The 18,222-nt window shown below is 47.7% G+C and overlaps 1 protein-coding gene across 2 annotated transcripts in view; it reads right to left on the reverse strand.

Moving 5' to 3' along the window:
- Positions 1-18,222, reverse strand: part of LOC146059390 (beta-1,4-galactosyltransferase 4-like) — an 80,605-nt gene that overhangs the window by 52,011 nt on the left and 10,372 nt on the right. Inside the window, exon 1 of one of the 2 annotated variants that reach the window (XM_083171575.1) lies at positions 12,532-12,676. The exons of the other annotated variant lie outside the window; for it this stretch is intronic. The gene's annotated coding sequence lies outside the window, so the exon portion shown is untranslated. Of the gene's footprint in view, positions 1-12,531; positions 12,677-18,222 lie in introns of those variants that run through there. 2 annotated transcript variants of the gene reach the window in all.

An 18,222-nucleotide genomic window follows, 5' to 3' on the forward strand; every position in this document is an offset into this window, starting at 1 on the left:
TGTCAGGTGCGGATATATTTGTTCAGATGTTATTTAGCTGTATTGTATGGTTTAGTCCATAAGGCGTGAGACCCTAGGCCACAGGTTCCCAAACTCGGTCCTCAGGACCCACACAGTGCATGTTTTGCAGGTCTCCTCGCCGTATCAAAAGTTAATTAGCTCCACCTGTGGATCATTAAAAAATATGTCAGTGCGTAATGAATGCACCTGCGAGTGACCTGGAAAATGTGAACTGTGTGGGGTCCTGAGTACGGAATTTGAGAACCACTTCCCTAGGGTAATTCTCCAGAGCCTACCAAATCTATTATCTCCTCTTATTGTTCTATATACATTATTCAAACCCATTGTCTGACAATATTGACATGTTTAGAGAAGTGGGTGTGTCCTCTAACATCCTAATATGTTGGTTCTGTGCTCCACATACCTGATGAGTAAACATATTTACGCCCAAAGTACTGCACCCCAGCCACAAGTAATTACATAGATAACATGTAATGATTTACAGTTTAGGAAATATTTGATCTTAAACACCTGTTGTGTGTTCTATAAATTAAGTTGTTTTCCTTGGAACACAGAGTCTGTTAAACACCTTGAAATTCCGCATCTGTGATACCCTTTCCGTATTTCTGACAACCACATATTTTTGGGGGGTTGCGATACGTTCAGCGTACAACACAAAGTAAAGACGCAACATGGGTGAAATGTAATAGGATGAGAGATTCAGAAAGTGAGAGGTTTGGTAAGAAATCTCCAGTTTATTTAAAGTGGCAATAAATTATTGCACACTGCAAAACCAGTTTTATATTTAAGTGTAAATGATTGCCGCTTTAAAAAACCTGGAGATTTCTTACCAAACTTCTCACTTTCTTAATCTCTCATCCTATTAAATTTCACCCCATATTTCAAATGAAAAATAGGCTTGGATCAGCAGGTATGCGCAGAACGCACACAGCGGTGTTTAAACCATATGAACCTCGCTATATTGAGTCAATCTATATACCAGCTGGACACTATAAGAGCCAAGGAAAGGCTTTGCTGGCTCACAGAACAGACTCCTGAAAAGATTGCCCCATTGGAAAGCACCAGCAGTCAAGAGCGTTCACTGAGATCCGCAGTTTATCCATTATTATGTATTGCCTTCTAACCTGCAGACATATATTAAGCCGTAAATAAATTAAATTAACTGCTATTGCCTCTTTCTTTTAGGTCGTTGATTTTCAACTCGCGGCACACCAAACAAGAATTTAAAATTATACATCATTACTGCTACATGTGTACTGCTGCCGCCTATATGATGCCCATGTGTCATAATTACCTCCCCTCCTGCATTCTGCAGGAGACTCCCTGACTTAGCAGCAATCTCCCTCTCTCCCTCATTAGTCTAGCATTCTCCCTCATGTCACCTAGCCCACATTACACTGTTACATCATAGTTGCCTCCCCTCCTGCATTCTGCAGGAGACTCCCTGACATAGCAGCAATCTCCCTCTCTCCCTCATTAGTCTAGCAATCTCCCTCATGTCACCTAGACCACATTACACTGTTACATCATAGTTACCTCCCCTCCTGCATTCTGCAGGAGACTCTCTGACATAGCAGCAATCTCCCTCTCTATCTCATTAGTCTAGCAATCTCCCTCATGTCACCTAGCTCACATTACACTGTTACACCATAGTTACCTCCCCTCCTGCATTCTGCAGGAATCTCCCTGAAATAACAGCAATCTCCCTCTCTCCCTCATTAGTCTAGCAATCTCCCTCATGTCACCCAGCACACATTACACTGTTACACCATAGTGACCTCCCCTCCTGCATTCTGCAGGAGACTCCCTGACATAGCAGCAATCTCCCTCTCTCCCTCATTAGTCTAGCAATCTCCCTCATGTCACTTAGATCACATTACACAGTTACATTTTTTGGGGGAAAAGGAATGAGAGATAGATGCATTTACATTTTATCATCAGCACCATTTCCCAGGACTTTACCAAGTACAGTAGCTCTTAGTAACTGCTTTGGGGATCATCTACATTTGTATATAAGCCATTCTAAAAGATTCCCCTCAGATGTAGCAGTACACACCCACGCTTCTAGGTGCCACGTTCACAATCTCTCCATATATGGAACTAGACACGCCTTTTTGGGGGAGCATGACACGCCCCCTCAATGGGGAGCTGTGCAAAAGTCTGCTACCAACTATAATCTCCCTGAAACTAGTTTTCAAAAGTAGCCAAGTATGCCATGTGTATACACCACTATTCCTACATGTGTACTGCTGCCTATATGATGCCCATGTGTATACACCCCTACTGCTACATGTGTACTGCTGCCTATATGATGCCTAGTTTATTCTACTGTTATTTGGGAAGATTAAAGGTCCATACACACTGGGCGACTATGCCCAGTGTGTATGGACAGCGATGATCACATTCATCGCTGGGGGGGGGGAGCCGCTCAGTGCATACACACTAAGCGGCTATCCCCCGGTCCGGCGCCAACGGTGGGGGGAGGACGGCATTGCATAGTGCTATGCAAAGCCGTCCTGAAAGCCGTTCATCTGCTGGTAATACCAGCAGATGAGTGGCTTTCCCGGCGATGTCGTGGGAGCGTGCAGCAGCGCTCATCACAGGGCCATACACACTGGGAGTCTTTGAGCTGAAAGCCACTCAAACCTGCTGTTTTGAGCGACTTTCAGCCCAAAGTCGCCCAGTGTGTCTGGACCTTAACACATGGTGTCAGGGCCTGATAAAGGTTTCAGGTGCCCTTGGCTAATGCACATGTAGCTCCCCTCGTAATACTGCTACACACGTGTATGGGCGCTCAGGGACTTGCCAGTCATACTGCCCATGTACATGTAATACAGGCTGTACCCCTGGCATACAGGATCTAATGCTTGTGGCATGGATGGAGGCTTTGGCTTCAGGCTGCCCGGCTGGTGCTGTAGCACAATGTACATACAGTAACGGATCCATCAGTAAGTTACATTGGCACAGCCATCTGGCGGGCACCTTATGAACTGCCCCCCCCCCCCCCCCCCACAGTACATCAGGATAGGTGATAGCTAACAAGCATGGAACACATTAGGCCTTCATTGTATTCCACAGCTTATTTGCATTTACGCACTTTGATTAAACCCAGGACACGTATACAGATAATAAGAGTTGGGTAATGTTTCCTCATATAATATTCCCACCAGGGGCTATCTTTATTTTATTAGTTCATAGTTCATTATTTTATGATGAACTATGGATTGATATTACTGTTAGCTTGTGGACCCTGATCCAACATAAAAGCTTATAATTATGATTCAGGGCCGGCGCTCAGTGGTGCAAGTAGAATTTTTTTCCTGGTGGTACTGATAGCCTCCACCAAAAATGGGCGTGGCCATGTGTCGTGAGGGGGCGTGGTCACACAAAGCTGGAGAAGTGACTAAACGACAATAGTAGCATGGCATCAGGAGACAAGGAATGAGAAACAGGGAATGGCTGGGGGTGGGTTGGCTCTTGCTTGGGGTAGAGCCGGGCAGCTTGTGCTTACAATTGTGGAGCCTGCTCTTCATGCTGTCGGCGCTGCTGATGCCTGTCAGTGTGAAAGGGTAAATCAGCAGTAGCCGGTAGCTGCATTAAGCACCAATCATAACGCTGGGTGGGCGGGCTGCGGATGCATTATATTTAGACTTAAAATAAAAATAGAATTGACAGTGGGTCAGAGGGTAAGTGGTACTGCGTACCTGCAACATATTTCTTACAGGTACTCCGTACCACGCCGTACCCCCTTACTTGCAACACTGCCGGCGCTACCCACTCAGCAGAGGATGCAAAGCAGGTAGGCGCCGGGCAGGAGAGGCGCCCTCCCTGCTGTACATCCTATGCTGTCCTCCGTGCCTGCCGGCTGCTGCTGTGCCTGTCACACTTCATCACAGGCAGCAGCGCCGGATGCACAGAGATCCCTCCTGGCTCATTATCAGCTGGTCATCGGCAGGGGCCGAAAGGGGGCGGGGCTACACGGACGGAGGGGGCGTGGCTACACGGACCAGAAGAAGTGGAGCTACAAGGGAGCAAGACTGCCTGAAGACAACAGGAAACAGGACAGGATGAGCTGCCACCATTGTAAAGTGTGAGTGTACTAATGTCGGCAACTTATGTGGGCACCTGTGTAGGCAGCGCTACTAATGTCAGCAACTGGTGTGGGCACATGTGTAGGCAGCACTACTAATGTCAGCAACTGATGTGGGCACGTGTGATGCAGCGCTACTAATGTCAGCAACTGGTGTGGGCACATGTGTAGGCAGCACTACTAATGTCGGCAACTGGTGTGGGCACATGTGTAGGCAGCGCTACTAATGTTGGCAACTGGTGTGGGCACGTATATAGGCAGCGCTGCTAATGTCGGCAACTGGTGTGGGCACGTGTATAGGCAGCGCTACTGACGTCGGCAACTGGTGTGGGCACATGTATAGACAGCACTACTAATGTCGGCAACTGGTGTGGGCACATGTATAGACAGCACTACTAATGTCGGCAACTGGTGTGGGCACGTGTAGAGGCAGCACTACTAATGTCGGCAACTGGTGTAGGCACGTGTAGAGGCAGCACTACTAATGTCGGCAACTGGTGTGGGGACGTGTAGAGGCAGCACTAATAATGTCGGCAACTGGTGTAGGCACGTGTAGAGGCAGCACTACTAATGTCAGCAACTGCTGTGGGCACTACTTGTAAGCAGAGCAACTACTTTTCGCATCTGCTGTGGGTGTTATGAATAAGCAACGCTACAAATGTACTCGGGGCATTATGTGTAGCATAATGTGTGTCAATGTCATATGGTAAGAAAAAAAGAGGGGAGGGGGGTTGGTGTGTATTGCACTGCTGAGCACAATTTTTAGAATATATACTCCAGAATGGAGGAATGACCAACGTGCAGAGAATGATGACGTCATCTTACTGGGACGTTTGGGGCCGCCCGCCGCCACTCACTGACATGCTGTATACACAGCTTTCCAGCGCTTCACTGAAGACCAGCGCAATCTCTACAGCAACAGCATCGCCGTCTGAACACTCGGGACGCTCCGTCCTTCCAGGAGAGTAACACTAGCCGCCGGCGCCAGCACATTTGGCGACCCATAGAGGACAACTACCGGCCACAAAAACCTCCCTCCTCACGGTGAACGGAGCAACCATCAGACCTGGCAAGCGGCACTTCAGGGTGAGATAAAACCATTAACCCCCTGCATTCAATCACTGCATATTACAACTGCTGCATATTCATTGCCACCTGTATGCAAAATCAGCCATCTTTCTGCTATATTGCGTGTTATTTACATGCTAAAGTGACTGTTGACCTTTCTTCACTTCATCCCACCAAACAATAACTTTCCATCGGACATTCATTCCATTATTCATACTAATCAATTTCTACTAACAGCATTTTTGAGACGCATAATAATCATCTGATATTTATCATTCTATGTGGCTTACTAACAGCGGAGTGCCCCCAACTAAACGTCCATTCCTAGTCCCACTAAGGACTGTTAACTATCAGGCTCTATCCATCCAGCACCCAATTCTTTCCCTATTTATCCTATGAATTTTATAAATCAAGTATCATATATTTAATGTGTTTTTTATTTTTCTTATATATGTATCTTTTGTGTTCCTGATTATTTCCATTAGTGTTTTATGTATTATTTGATATACTATATTAAATTTATACTTTTTTAAGCAGTGTGTCTGTATCATTCTCTGCACGTTGGTCATTCCTCCATTCTGGAGTATATATTCTAAAAATTGTGCTCAGCAGCGCAATACACACCAACCCCCCTCCCCTCTTTTTTTCTTACTATTGTACTTTTGTGGGTACAGGCAAACCCACAGGTGTGATTTGCAGCAGCTGCCACCTATTGGTTATATTTAAAAACCATAACTGTTTCTAAACTTTGAGCGCTGGGGTCCTTGCTGACTGTGATTTGGTCCACTTCCAACTCCACGGTCTGCAAGAAATCTTTTTCTTGTGGAAATTCTCAATGTCATATGGGCATTATAGTGCATGGCATATTATGTAAGGGGAATTACAGTGTGTGGCATAATGTGTAATGGGCATTATGGTGTTCTGCATATTGTGCAAGGGGCATCATGATGTGTGGCATTACGAATAATGTGCATTACTGTGTGTGGTTACTATAATGTGTTATGGGCTTTGAGGTGTGAAGCATAATGTGTTATGGGAATTATGGTGTTATTGGTACTTTTATGTGACCACACCAATTCCCCATGAAGCCTACAATTTTGCACGCGCCTTCGGCGCGCACTGTCCCTGTTTTTACACACATGGCACCAAAATGGCTAGTTATGGCACTGGTGCTGTGTTAGGTGAATAACATTGTGCTACTGTGTGGTGTAATTTGGAGTGGGAGCATTATTGTGTGGCCACACCCTCCCTTTGTAAAGTTTGGGTGGGCGCAAATTTATAGTTTGCAGGAGGGCGCCGAACCCCCTAGCACCGGCCCTATTATGATTAACCTGAATAAGCATTATCCTCCAGCGACATTATTAATAACGGAATGACAAGTATAAGTACATTGTTCCACCTGACAGAGCTACTGAATAGTGCTACGGTTTGTGATATTATCGTCATCAATCAATACACAAGTGACAACATGTAGTGATAATCATGTATGCTCCAGTTGTAAAGGATTTCTATATGTAGGGATCCCGACAGTCATTAGCCCGACGTCGGGATCCCGACTGGCCGGACTCAGACAGCATGGCGAGCGCAACAAAGCCCCTTGTGGGCTCACTGCACTTGTCACGCTGTAGGCACGGTGGCTTGCTACGCTCGCAACCTATTCTATTCTCCCTCTATGGGGGTTGTGGACCCCCACGAGGGATAATAGCCGGTGGCCATCGGGAACCCGTCTGTCTGTGTTTTAACAGTTGGGATCCCAACGTCGGGTAAATGACTGTGGGGATCCCGGCTGTTGGGACCCCGTCCGGCACCCCTGGTAAAACACGTCTGACACATGGAGGCCACACCCCAAACCTTACTTAAAGCACCTGTTGCTAACATCTTGGGATCAGATATTTCAGGACACAAGATTGTTAATTCCATATAAGTTCATCATCAAATCTGGCCAAGCCTATCATATTTAAGTACCACACGCAAAACCCTCTGAGTCCCTTATGTATTATATAGCTTCCTTTCTGGACCTGCAACTTGGTGGGACTGCTATGCTATTACTGATGCCTGTCCTTGTGTTTCCCTCCTATGTCCCTATAGATTGTAAGCTTGCAGCAGGGCCCTCCTACCCAGTGGCGTAACGAAAAATTTTGCTCCCCCCCCACCGGGACAATTTCACCACCCCCCCCCCCCCCCGGACAATTTAGCCGCTGCCCCCCAATAAAAGACCCCCCTGGGGAGCTGGCAGGGGGGTCCGTGCGGCGCGGAGGTACCTGTATTCAGGGAGAGCCTGAAGGTCCCTGCGCCTGCGGCGCTGAGTATGATGTTGCCGGGGTCCCTGCAGTGAAGTGGAAATAACGCGCTATCTCCGGCGGAGATAGCGCGTTATTTCCACTTCACTGCAGGGACCCTGGCGGCGGCAACATCATACTCAGCGGCACAGGGACCTCCAGGCTCTCCCTGAATACAGGTACCTCCGCGCCGCACGGACCCCCCTGCCAGCTCCCCGCTGCACCCACCAGCAGTGGGGAGCTGGCAGAGAAAAAATAGCGCCCGCAGACCCCCGGCGCCTCCCCGCCACCGCGGGGGCTGCGGCCTTATAGTTACGCCAGTGCTCCTACCCCCAAGTCTGTCTGTTACCCAGTTTGTTTTATCACTGTCTACTATGTTGAAGCGCAAACGGAATCTGCTGCACTATATAAGACACTGTAACGGAATCTGCTGCGTGATATAAGACATTGTAACGGAATCTGCTGCGTTATATAAGACACTGTAACGGAATCTGCTGCGCTATATAAGACACTGTAACGGAATCTGCTGCGCTATATAAGAACCTGTAACGGAATCTGCTGCGCTATATAAGAACCTGTAACGGAATCTGCTGCGCTATATAAGAACTGTAACGAAATCTGCTGCGCTATATAAAAACCTGTAACGGAATCTGCTGCGCTATATAAGACACTGTAACGGAATCTGCTGCGCTATATAAGACACTGTAACGGAATCTGCTGCGCTATATAAGACGCTGTAACGGAATCTGCTGCGCTATATAAGACACTGTAACGGAATCTGCTGCGCTATATAAAAACCTGTAACGGAATTGGCTGCGCTATATGAGACGCTGTAACGGAATCGGCTGCGCTATATAAGACACTGTAACGGAATCTGCTGCGCTATATAAGACACTGTGACGGAATCTGCTGCGCTATATAAGACACTGTAACGAAATCTGCTGCGCTATATAAGACACTATAACTGAATTGGCTGCGCTATATAAGACGCTGTAACGGAATCGGCTGCGCTATATAAGACGCTGTAACTGAATCTGCTGCGCTATATAAGACACTGTAACGGAATCTGCTGCGCTATATAAGACAGTGTAACGGAATCTGCTGCGCTATATAAGACACTGTAACGGAATGTGCTACGTTATATAAGACACTGTGACGGAATCTGCTCCTCTATATAAGACACTGTAACGGAATCTGCTGCGCTATATAAGACACTGTAACGGAATCTGCTGCGCTTTATAAGACGCTGTAACGGAATCTGCTGCGCTATATAAGACACTGTAACGGAATCTGCTGCGCTATATAAGAACCTGTAACGGAATTGGCTGCGCTATATGAGACGCTGTAACGGAATCGACTGCGCTATATAAGACACTGTAACGGAATCTGCTGCGCTATATAAGACGCTGTAACGGAATCTGCTGCGCTATATAAGACGCTGTAACGGAATCTGCTGCGCTATATAAGACACTGTGACGGAATCTGCTGCGCTATATAAGACACTGTGACGGAATCTGCTGCGCTATATAAGACACTGTAACGAAATCTGCTGCGCTATATAAGACACTATAACTGAATTGGCTGCGCTATATAAGACGCTGTAACGGAATCTGCTGCGCTATATAAGACACTGTAACGGAATCTGCTGCGCTATATAAGACAGTGTAACGGAATCTGCTGCGCTATATAAGACACTGTAACGGAATGTGCTGCGTTATATAAGACACTGTAACGGAATCTGCTGCGCTATATAAGACACTGTAACGGAATCTGCTGCGCTATATAAGACACTGTAACGGAATCTGCTGCGCTATATAAGACACTGACGGAATCTGCTGCGCTATATAAGATGCTGTAACGGAATCTGCTGCGCTATATAAGACACTGTGACGGAATCTGCTGCGCTATATAAGACACTGTGACGGAATCTGCTGCTCTATATAAGACACTGTGACGGAATCTGCTGCGCTATATAAGAACCTGTAACGGAATCTGCTGCGCTATATAAGAACTGTAACGAAATCTGCTGAACTATATAAGAACCTGTAACGGAATCTGCTGCGCTATATAAGACACTGTGACGGAATCTGCTGCTCTATATAAGACACTGTAACGGAATCTGCTGCGCTATATAAGACACTGTAACGGAATCTGCTGCGCTATATAAGACACTGTAAAAGAATCTGCTGCGCTATATAAGACACTGTGACGGAATCTGCTGCTCTATATAAGACACTGTGACGGAATCTGCTGCGCTATATAAGTCACTGTAACGGAATCTGCTGCGCTATATAAGACACTGTGACGGAATCTGCTGCGCTATATAAGACACTGTAAATAAATCTATACAGAATCTATGGTGAACAGAGAGGAAATCTATATAGCAAAATATAAGAATTCTAATACAGTTAATTTATTTACAGATATAATTGGCAACTAAGGAGGAATAACATCATACCTCCCACATGTCCCACCTGGGGCTGGCAGTGTATTGAGGTGGGGGAGTGCTGCTCAGCTTACCAGAGCAGCGAGGAATAGATACTAAGCACATGCGCACAGCATCTATTCACTGAGACAGGGGGAGAGGGGGCGTGGCCAGCAGCTCAAAGAAAGGGGCGCAAACAGGTCAGCCGGGCTCCCAGTAAACTGAAAGGGCGTGACCTCGGGGGGGGGGAAACGTTGTGTTTGCAGGAAGGTGGCTGGAGTGCGCGTGGGAACGCACACTATCAGTGCAGGGAAAGAGAGGAAAGGCTGTTGGAGCAGTGAGCAGCATGTGCTGAGCTGGGGAGAGAGGCTCTGCTGCAGCCTGTCATCTCTCTAACCACTGCCCAGTTCCCGGGCCGGTTCCCCCTCTTTCGGGGTCACTGCTCACAGAGAGCTGGCCTTGACCCAGCAGTGATGAAAAATGCGGGGCATGGCCACATGATCAGGACATTGTGGCAAGGCCACACCCCTTCCCTGAGACCACGCCCCATTTTGCACGGGGGTCCCGCCAGTTGCAGAACAAATGTTAGGAGGTATGTAACAATACAACTAAATACACTTCTAGTAAATCAACAGCATAGCCAAGTACATGCAGAAATCATGGGTCTGAGAACAAAGGAGGACACAGAGGAATGCCTACACAGCTGTGCAACTTCACATCCAGCTGACGTACACCTCCCTCTGCAACACAGACAGGCTGCACTAAGTCCCAGTATTTCAGTGCCGGTACACTTCAACATAACACCTAAACATCAGTCGGCCCTGAATGCCCCCCCTAACAGTGCAGGTTTTATGGTGATCCACGTTTGTGCACAGATAGTATAATCAAACTGACTGAGGTGCTAATTAAGTCACCTGTGTTTAAGCACGGATATCCGTAAAACCTGGGCTTTAACGCTGTATACACACTAGAAGGACGGATCAGCCATCCATCGGATCCCCCGAACTATCTTTTTTAACTAGAAGACAACATCTTATTTACCACTGACACATTTTAATAAGAACCCAGAAATAGTTTTCTCGCTTCTCAGATATCCTGCTAAATAACTACAGGTTGTGGTGCAGCCAGCGACTGGCCTAAGCGCAGCACCACTAGAGAAAAGATAAGGGGGGGGGGGGTGGTTATTCGGATCTGATTTGCATCACTAACGATTATCATTAGATTGTGTATGTATTGTAACGCGCATTCCTGAGGCTGTCCTACAATAAAATCCTGGTCATTTTGTTTTAATCGCTGGCAGTACTCAAGTTGAGTGAAATGAAGCCGGCGTTGTGGGTGATAATAACCGAACGTTTACTGGGAGTGTCAGGGAAAATGCAGGCGTGCCCAAGCATTTGAGAGGTAAGTAATGTGATGTCAGCTCCGGACCCATTCTATCGCAGCCGACGAGTAAGTCCTCTACGCACAGACTGAACACTCTGGAAAAATCATTCGATATCCGGCAACTTGTGAATGGATTTGCAGCAAATTGCTGATCCAGCCAAGCCAGTGGTAGCCAACCCTAGCCCTCGAGAGCTACCAACAGTTCACATTTTCCAGACAACCTAGCTGCTGCACAGCTGCACTCATTAATCACTGACACATTTTAAAAGATCCACAGATGTGATTCTGTGAGGAGAGCTGCAAAACATGCACTGTTGGTAGCTCTCGAGGACTAGGGTTGGCTACCCCAGAGCTAAGCAATTCGCAGGCTAGCACAGGGCAGGATTTCACTGAGACCGGGCAGCGGATATCTAATCACTAGGCGCTGTTATATCGCGCCACAGCAATCAGGTTTGAATAACCCCTTAGCTCGGTGTTGCCCATTACAGTCAATCAGATTAGAAACGTATTCTTACTTTTTAAGACATTTTAAGTGAACGGACCCCTGGGATACTTTCTATATTCATTATAAACATTTTTTAGAACAACGTTTGGGTCGTGTTACATAAATAAACAATCAGACCTGTTTGTATTCATACGGGGTCCACCTGGATGGATTTTAAAATGTGCATTAGCTGCTTATTCAATCAAATCTAAATAGATTCTCTTAAAAAAATCACATTTAAAAAGAAAATTGGAAAAAGAAAATGCGTAAAAACGACAAAGTAAAAATATAGTTGAGTGTTATTTTTGTTAAACAACGTGTATAATAAGCGGATCCTGAGAACACGCATGTTAAGATGCACGTACAGTTGTAGATTGGACTTTTTGCCAAGTACCAAACAATTTCCATGGCAAGACCTAAAATTCACTAGTAAGTATGTTGATTTATTGATAAATCTGACTATACCGTGTAACAGATGCAATAGCAAAGGCTTGTGTGTACATTGTTGTACACGGATCACTGTGGTTATTTTATACAAGCAGCTGTATATACAACTTTTACTTTAAAAAATTGCCAGAATTCTCAACTTTTTCGGTTACATAGTTGTGTCGGACTGTCCATAGTGACAATGTGATCTGCAGATCTCCACTGAGAAAAGAAGAAAATCCAGGAACTCAGAGATCCCGTCAGCTGACAATAACCTGGAGTGTTACACTGTCACTTTGTGAAGTTTATAGAGGTAAGCTGCTGCAAACAGACTTTCCACAATGTGAGTGCTCACCTGCGGTCTCCCATGTTGCCCTGGAGGTCTCTCCCTGAGAATCAGACGCAGGACTTGGATAGTCTCTCCCCACAAACAGGCCTCTCTCCTGACTACTGAAACACAAAATTCCCCATCCCTGTGAAGAGAGCAGGGATTACAGAGCAGTGCCTGCAGATGGAGTGACACCCCTACTCCCCAGCTCCTCCCTCCCGTGTTCACAAGGCTGCCTCTGTGCCATGTGGCAGGCTGCCTGGGCATTCACTGGGAGAACGCCTGTCCAGCTGCTGAGCCAAAGATGGACAATGGGCTAGGGGTTAGAGGGTTAATGCCTCCTCTACATGTGCAGGCACAAGAACTGCATTCCACACAATTGGGACTGCAGCAGTTTCCTAGACAGTTCTACAACCCTATTAGAAGCACCATACTGAAAGGATTGGACACTGAGCTCTAGAGGGGTGCACACAGTGCTCTGTAAGATTCTCCAGAAAGCGTTATGGAATTATTTTAGAAATAGAAGGTATAACTGTCGAACAACAGCTCTTTATTTGTTACACACTGAAACAGGTGTATTTCACTAGTTACCCACCCATAAAAATTACTAAACATTCTAGCACAGGTCTGATCGGCATATCAGTTCTGAAATACAGACCACACTGTGCAAGAATTACTACAGCAGAGAGCGACACCCCAGGCAGGGAAGAAGAACTGCACTGGTTTTGAAAGATGCAGGGTGCTAGAGTGACCACTATAATGTCACCTTGCCCGCTGTAATACTTATCTGTACTGGCATGCTCCCAGCCTGCCCCTCTCTGTTGTGAAAATGAGCCATTGGTAGGGAAAGGTCCCTCTGCCTAAGGTAATCCTGGGACAGGCTATATTATATTTGAACAAAATGGCTGCTACGAGGAGACTGGACATTTGCTACAATAGAACTATATACAATGAATACTTAAGGGGAAAGAAAAATGTAAGAAAATAAAAGACAAGATGCTGGAAGCAGGAACGATGATTAGGCTGCAAGCTGATGATCTTGGCAGCACTGGCGTGTAAGTTCATCCCGTCCTCTGGCACAAGATATATCCGGCTCTGCCACATCTTCTCACACATTCTCCCTCTGCGTTTCATTTACTTATATAGCAGCACATTCTGCTGTGCGAAGGAAGAGAAGAGACAGTGTCCTAATGATCTGTGTGGGTACAGGGCCCGGAGAGGTGACAGAGGACAGGAGACAGTGACCTAATGATCTGTGAGGGTACAGGACCAGGAGAGGTGGCAGAGAAGGAAGAGGAGAAGAGACTGTGACCTAATGATCTGTGAGGGTACAGGACCAGGAGAGGTGACAGAGGACAGGAGACAGTAACCTAATAATCTGTGAGGGTACAGGACCAGGAGAGGTGGCGGAGAAGGGAGAGGACAAGAGACAATGACCTAATGATGTGTGAGGGTACAGGACCAGGAGAGGTGGCGGAGAAGGAAGAGGAGAGGAGACAGGGACCTAATGATCTGTGAGGGTAAGGACCAGGAGAGGTGGCGGAGAAGAAAGAGGAGAAGAGACAGTGACCTAATGATCTGTGAGGGTACAGGACCAGGAGAGGTGGCGGAGAAGGAAGAGGAGAAGAGACAGTGACCTAATGATCTGTGAGGGTATAGGACCAGGAGAGGTGACGGAGAAGGAAGAGGAGAAGAGACAGTGACCTAATGATCTGTGAGGGTACAGGACCAGGAGAGGTGGCGGAGAAGGAAGAGGAGAAGAGACAGTGACCTAATGATCTGTGAGGGTATAGGACCAGGAGAGGTGACGGAGAAGGAAGAAGAGACAATGACCTAATGATCTGTGAGGGTACAAGACCAGGAGAGGTGACAGAGAAGGAAGAGGAGAAGAGACAGTGACCTAATGAACTGTGAGGGTATAGGACCAGGAGAGGTGACGGAGAAGGAAGAGGAGACAGTGACCTAATGATCTGTGAGGGTAAGGACCAGGAGAGGTGGCGGAGAAGGAAGAGGAGAAGAGACAGTGACCTAATGATCTGTGAGGGTACTGGACCAGGCAAGGTGGCGGAGAAGGAAGAGGACAGGAGACATTGACCTAATGATCTGTAAAGGTATAAGACCAGGAGAGGTGGCGGAGAAAGAAGAAGTGGCAGAGGGATCAGGGAGAGAATGCAGCCCACTCTCTCTGCCAATCCGAGGCCTGCCTATTCATTTAAAATCTCCTTCCCCTGCCAGCCTCTCTGTCTGCCAGAAGCAAGGGGGTGCAGCAGCGGGATGGGGAGGTGCAATGGATGGGCAGTGGAGGGGGGGGGGGGGGGGGCGAGATGCCGGTGCTAGAACATGGCAACATCGTTCATAGGTGGGCAGAGTGGCAGACCCCAAACACCCCTGATCATGGCCAAACTGAAAGATAGTTTTTTCAATTGTTCTTTGTATGGCTATGATCAGGGGTGTTCTGGATTTCAAAGGAAATTGATATAGGACTGGATCCGATATCTGTCCTTGTGTGGGAATCAGTGAGGGTGAGTGCCATTGTTGGGGCAGTACGGATGGTGTAGTGGTTAGCATTACTGCCTCACAGCACTGAGGTCATGGGTTTGATTCCCACCATGGCCATACCTGTGCAGTTTGTATATTCTCCCCGCACTTGCGTGGGTGTCCTCCGGGTACTCTGGTTTCCTCCCACATTCCAAATATACTGGTAGGCTAATTGGCTCCCAACAAAATTAACCCTAGAATGTCTGTGTGTATGTGTATATGTGGTAGGGAATATAGATTGTAAGCTCCACTGGTGCAGGGACTGATGTGAATGTTTAACTATTCTCTGTAAAGCGCTGCGGTATATGTGTGCGCTATATAAGAAACTGTTAATAAATTGTCCTAGGAGGAGGCTGTAATTCACAGAATTCCTGCACACATCTGGAGTTTCAAGTCCACACAAGTCTGGCAGAGTACGACATGTGCCAAGAACACGTGGATATAATACAGAACACATTAATGTCAATCTCTTTATTTTAGCAGAGAATAATAAAGGTAATACATCCTGAGCACAATAGCTAGGTCAAACTTTCCCTGTACCTCTGTTTACACAATCAGCTGATCAGTTCATGCTGTTTGCACTGCACACGCCTGGCTGCCTGGCTGCCTGCAGCTGTCCAGCTGTTGATGAAGTACGGGACGCACCCTTACTAATACTTTCTATTAGGTCGACATGCTCAAAAGGTTGCCATGGAAAATGTCAACATGAGTTCTGTACCACTTTTTTTTGGTGTCTGTGCGCGCCATAGAGTTATAATCTAACTCTATGTCCACTTGAATGTCGGTTTCTCCCCATTATTTTGTGTTGCCTATGGTGTTTGGAATACATGGTCAGTGGCGGGCTGGGCAGGGGGGCAGGGTGCCATGTGCCCCCGAGCCACTTTACCAAATACTGCTGCGGGCCACCTGGTGATGATCCACTCATTCATTGTCCACCGGCACCTTCTCCTGCCAGCAGCACTGGCTGGCCGTGGCTACAGGAACATGGCCGCCGGCCCCCTGCACTGAGGACGCATTGTCCACCTACTCCAGTCCTCCTCCTGTCAGCGGGGCTGGCCGAGGCTACAGGAACATGGCCGCTGCTCCCCTGCACGAGGTGACATCATGACGCCGACGCTGCCAGAACGTGTGCCCGATGTGTGAGGGAGGATTCAGGAAGAGGCAGTGAGCTGAGGACAGAGGTGGCGGACAGAGAGGCAGAAGCCGCAGCAGCACCACAGACCCGGAGACGCCGCCACACCTCAGGACAGGTGATAATAATGGTACTTGTTTCCTAGCACGGCCACACCGATTTACATCGGGGTGGTCATGTCGGAAAAATCGGGTCGATCGCATCGCATGCGATTTGGTCGCATGCGATGCGATCGTCGCGACCGACCGATTTTCGACCCGATTTTTTTATTGAATGAAATGTAAATCGGGTCCCTGGGACCCGATTTTACATTGGATTCAATGTAAAATATTCCCAACCCCCCCAAATTTCACGGCGTACACCCCACCCCACGATAGACGCCATCCCGAAGCATGGCGAGCGCAGCGAGCCCGCGAGGGGCGGCGGTGCGCGTCCTCCGACCTTTTCATTCCCCTACTGTCCACGTCGGCGTGGAGTTGAGAATAGAATAGTGTGGCGAGCGCAGCGAGCCACCGAGCCCGAAGCGTGGCGAGCGCAGCGAGCCCCGCGAGGGGACGCGTATACCTGTGAAGTTATACGCGTCCCCTCGCGGGGCTCGCTGCGCTCGCCACGCTTCGGGCTCGCCACACTATTCTATTCTCAACTCCACGCCGACGTGGATAGTAGGGGAATGAAAAGGTCGGAGGACGCGCACCGCCGCCCCTCGCGGGCTCGCTGCGCTCGCCACGCTTCGGGTTGGCGTCTATCGTGGGGTGACGACGGGGACATCTATAATGTGAAATGGGTCATATTGGCCCATTTCACATTTTTCACATTTTTTCACGATTTCAATGTTAAAAAATATTTTAACATTGAAGCCTATGGAAAAATCGGGGGCATCGCGTCGGGACCTATGTTAATGGTCCCGACCGACGCGATGCCCCCGATATTTTACCTTTCCCGACACGATTTCAATGTTAAAATATTTTTTAACATTGAAGCCTATGGAAATATCGGGGGCATCGCGTCGGTCGCGTCGGGACCAATGTTAATGGTCCCGACCGACGCGATGCCCCCGATATTGTGTCCTAGCCGGCAAAATGGACCTGATTTCAAAGGAAATCGGGTCCATCGTATGGATCGTGTACCTTAACTTAAAGGTACACGATCCATAAGATTGTGGCCGTGCTAGGAAACAAGTACCATAATAATATCTATGGTGGTCAGTTGGGTATTTGGCACTGCTTTTGCCTTAAGCATGTCCCAAAACCCTTGTGGTTGATTACAGGTAAAATGTTGGGCGTCAGTGCTACCAGTGCCTAAACACAGCATTACATACTGATAATTAGAATTAGGCACTGGCAGCGCTGAAGCCAAACATTTTACGGACAATCATTATCTAAATGAACAAATATAAAATATTTTTGCCATTCGCAGCCAGTGGCGTCCTCCTGTTATTATAGAGGAGGAGCAGCCTGTGGTGCCCTCCTGTTATTATAGAGGAGGAGCAGCCTGTGGTGCCCTCCTGTTATTATAGCGGAGGAGCAGCCTGTGGTGCCCTCCTGTTATTATAGCGGAGGAGCAGCCTGTGGTGTCCTCCTGTTATTATAGAGGAGGAGCACCCTGTGGTGTCCTCCTGTTATTATAGAGGAGGAGCAGCCTGTGGTGTCCTCCTGTTATTATAGAGGAGGAGCAGCCTGTGGTGTCCTCCTGTTATTATAGAGGAGGAGCAGCCTGTGGTGTTCTCCTGTTATTATAGAGGAGGAGCAGCCTTTGGTGTCCTCCTGTTATGATAGAGGAGGAGCAGCCTGTGGTGTCCTCCTGTTCTTATAGAGGAGGAGCAGCCTGTGGTGTCCTCCTGTTCTTATAGAGGAGCAGCCTGTGGTGTCCTCCTGTTATAGAGGAGGAGCAGCCTTTGGTGTCCTCCTGTTATGATAGAGGAGCAGCCTGTGGTGTCCTCCTGTTCTTATAGAGGAGGAGCAGCCTGTGGTGTCCTCCTGTTCTTATAGAGTAGCAGCCTGTGGTGTCCTCCTGTTATAGAGGAGCAGCCTGTGGTGTCCTCCTGTTAT

This window comes from Crinia signifera, chromosome 2 (genome assembly GCF_055691185.1).
Source record: "Crinia signifera chromosome 2, ASM5569118v1, whole genome shotgun sequence".
Lineage (NCBI taxonomy): Eukaryota > Metazoa > Chordata > Amphibia > Anura > Myobatrachidae > Crinia > Crinia signifera.